Genomic DNA, 4,044 nt, shown 5'->3' on the forward strand with positions numbered 1-4,044 from the left:
AAATCCACATTGAAACAGTATTCTATCCAATAAGCATGTTATTCAATTTTCCATTACTAGCAATATTTTAAAGCTATAGTATTGCATACAACTTTACATAGTAATTTATCTCTTGGAAATTATTTTCAACAAGTGCCAGTACTACACTAGCTACTCACCCTGATATTTTAGGTGACAGAACTTTATGTCCACTTATAAAATTTCATCAAATCATAAGTTTTTTATTAAATTGATTTTGAACTGTACAGTAAACGACATGGGGGCTATAGCTTACCTCCTTTGTTCTATTTCATGGTCTCTTTGCCTTGACCTCTGGTCCTTCTGGTCTCTGTCTCCTTCAGTCAGACATCAGACAACCAGATGGAGATCTTGAACATGTGGCTGTTCTTGCAATGGTCCTGGGATTGGTCTCGCTCACTCTTACAGCCAAGACAGCAGCAACTAAAGCCTATCTATCCTCTCTATTAGTAGTACTCACACTCTATATTTTTTAGCAGTGTTATTGGTTTATAATTCACATATCATACAATTCAATAGTCAATTACTTGGTCAAAACATTTGCTCTCATGAGTAAGGGAAGGATACTGGGTTGCAGGGAATGAAATTTCCTAGAAATGGGCCAGGTGAAAGGTGGAACTGTGTATTGGAAGACCTCTATGACTTTCTAAGTTTTAGTTTACTGAAAAGCAAATGCTAGTCTGCTGATGACTTTTGGGATAGTTCAGTAATGTAACAGGAGGTCAGTGAACCTGATGCAAGATGCAGATACACCAGGAGGGAGCTAACTTCTGCACGGTGTCGGTCCATACCACAAGTGGTTCACAACTCCCAATGAAACCTCTCTGTTCTTGCCTACTCTACCCTATTCTTCTCACCCTGTTTGGCTGCTTCACAGACGATCCTATCCTGGGGTTGACCACACTATGTTAGATCATATCTTGGGAGAATCCAGGCCCACACAAATTGATATGAAACCTAACTACCAAATTTACCCTAGGAAAGAACCACAGCCATTGAGTCTGTTCTAACTTATGATAATCCAAGGAAGGAAAAGATAGAACTATTCCTTAGGGTTCCTGAGACTGTGATTCTTTATGGGAACAGACAGCCCAATCTTTCTGTCAGAGTGACTGATAGGATTGAACCACCTGCCTTGTGGTTAGCCCATGGGTCTACCAGGGTGCTTAACCTTACTATATATTAAAAAGAAACAAAAACAACAACAAAGCACTATCGTCAAGGGGATTTTGACTCCTATGTTTTCCAAGACTTTGTGACTCTTCAAGGTAGCAGACCACTTCATTTTCCTCCATACCCTACGTTGCAGATGTAAATAATACCTTCATACTAATTGTTTTAAAAATGAGAAGGAAAAACGTCCATGTTAAAGAAAGAGGGTCATGTTTGTTGCCTGAAATCTTTGTAACTGAGATAGCTTATGAAAGACTTCATTTCCTTTACCTTATGTATTGATATTTTTCTTAAGAGGTAGCTGGAATAGCCTCTTAGAGTAACCTTTCATTTTTTCTCTGCCAGGACTTAGTGGCTTGATTGACATAATTTGTAATCCTGATTCATATATAAATTATTTGCTTTCTTCCCCAAATTCAGAGGACTTTCAAATGCAAAGCCAGTGCCAGAAACCATGCACATACCAGCACCTAAAAGCAAAGAGGAATAAATAATACATACACCCAAAGCATATTTAATTTATGAAGTTAGACCTGCATTTGTAAGGTGGTGTGCCTGCTGACATTCCCTTTACTAATTTTTCATGAGGCCGTGGGCAGCATGGAAGCCGTATTAGATTTCACAGAACAGAGTGAAAAAATAAAATGGGGGTATGTCCACTTTAGAATATTCTGTATTCTTAGAGGGCTTTACATGAAGAACTATAGGAAGGGAATACAAGATATAAGTTTAAAAAGAAAACTGCATAGTTTGTTTCAAAGAGTAGATTAGAATTAATGTTTACTTTTATAGAAAGCACGGTATTGTTATAATACTGAGAATATACATCCACTAAAGCGTAATGTTTTAAAATACAGATAATTGTAGAATCTTGCACGAAGAGAAAACTGGTATTTTTATCACTGTTTAATAGTCTACGGGGAATTTTCTAAAAAACCTTCATCCTGGAACGCTGATGGTGCCCCGCTGTCATAAGATACAGTGTTTGGAAGACCAATGAGAATGCACCACTTCTCGCCGTTCCCAATAGCAACGGAAGGCTTCAGAACAACCCACCCCGCCCCATCCGGCTACTCGCGTGGACCCTGCCTTCTACTTCTTCAGCTCCACGAAGCAGGTGGGTGACCCCAGCCCGTGGGCATGGCGGAGTTGGGCTTGAATGACCACCATCAAAATGAAATTATTAATTATATGCGTTTTGCTTGAGACTGAAGACGGTAGACCCCTGCTTCCAGGACCTCAAGGAGAGCGGGCTGGCGGGGAAACCGTCACCGTGGACGAGGTCTCCGAGGTCCTGAGCGGGCTGCGGGCCGTGGTGCACAGCGAGGTGGAGTCCCAGCTCCTCAACGGCGCCCCACCAGTGTGCTCCTGCTGCGGCAGCTCTTTGCTCAGGCCGAGAAGTGGTACCTCAGGCTCCAGTCAGACATCTCTGAACTTGGAAACAGAGTTAGTAGAACAAGTTGCAGAATTTGAAAAGGCAGAGTTGATATCTTCAAAAAGCCCATCGCAGACATCATGAAGCCAAAACTGGCTCCCCTGAATGAAACCAGCACAGCGGAGCTCCTACACAGGGACATGTTAAGGCTGCAAGAAGAGAATGAGACATTGACGTCCAGGCTGAAGAACGTCGAGATAGGGGCCATCAGTGCGCTGGATGCGAAGTCAAAGCTCCAGCGAGCGCTGCGAGACGCACACACATCGACCAAGGAGCCCAACAGGATTTAATCAAGGCCCAAGACGTGAGTGAGCTGGAAGCACATGGCTGCTCTGAAGTGCGAGTTTCAGAGGACACTCAGAGACACGACGGAAAGCCAGAAGTCCCTGGAGGAGAACCTGGCGACAGCCAAGCACGACCTTCTCTGGGTCCTGAGCAGCGGCGCTTGGCTGAAAAGAAACTGGAAAAGAAATTCCAGCAAACGACTGCCTACCGAAACATGAAAGAGATTCTCACCAAGAAGGACCAGATCAAGGAGCTCAGGAAGAGACTAGCCAAGTACGAACCTGAAGGCGAAGCGCTGACCATGCCACCTCCGGACACTGCCCCAGAGGAGCATCCAAGCTGGCTGTCGTCTCAGGCACGGACTTCGAAGAAGCATTCTGTTCCAGCCACCCCCCCCCTCTTATTTTTTTAATATTTAGACCCTGCGGTTACTTCACCCCACTAAAGAGTTTCTATTTTTAGTTGCCTACTTAAGAAGAGAAAAAATAAAAACGGACTTTGGCCAGCCACCCTCTGATAAGGGGCTCAGAGAATTTTGTTGCAAGATAACGACTCTGAGCCCTTTGCACCAGTATCACAGGTCCATTTTACTGATTGTCATGAGGGCAAATATTGAGCAGGTACGTGTCATAAGAACTGATTGTTCGTAGAGTAGCACTACAATGAACTGTGAGCTCCAAGTCCATTCATATATTTGGAGTGACCATAGATTAATGTTATACAGCCCGAACTGATTGTGTTTCTTCCTCTCCCTCTATAATAGGGAGATGACGCTGTTGAGGTGAGGCCTCCCCTGTAGAAGGGGTTTTTAAGATGCACAAATCCGGAGGTGGTGTATGCTTCATGAGCATTTGCTAAGCACACTACCCCATTGTTTAGGAGATCAGAGGAGATTAGATGACCTGAGAACTGAAGCCTGCCTCAGTCTTGGTGTTTATTTTTATAATAGTAGACTAATATAATAATTTTTCTTTTGTGATTGACTAATTTTAATCAGCATAATGAATTCCAGGTCCATCCATGTCATGAGTACGTCATGGTGTCACCATGGTGTTTTAGGGATATATAGTATTCCTTTGTGTATGTATCCGATTTTCTTTATCCATTCTTCTACTGATGGGTATTTGAGCGAC

The 4,044-nt window shown here is 43.0% G+C and overlaps 1 pseudogene; it reads left to right on the forward strand.

The window, feature by feature from the left end:
* The first annotated feature begins 2,331 nt into the window (after nucleotides 1–2,331).
* Nucleotides 2,332–3,323, forward strand: LOC101664190 (annotated as a pseudogene).
* Nucleotides 3,324–4,044: the final 721 nt, after the last annotated feature.

Source organism: Echinops telfairi, unplaced genomic scaffold (genome assembly GCF_000313985.2).
Source record: "Echinops telfairi isolate 266 unplaced genomic scaffold, ASM31398v2 ScPeMD7_18;HRSCAF=68, whole genome shotgun sequence".
Lineage (NCBI taxonomy): Eukaryota > Metazoa > Chordata > Mammalia > Afrosoricida > Tenrecidae > Echinops > Echinops telfairi.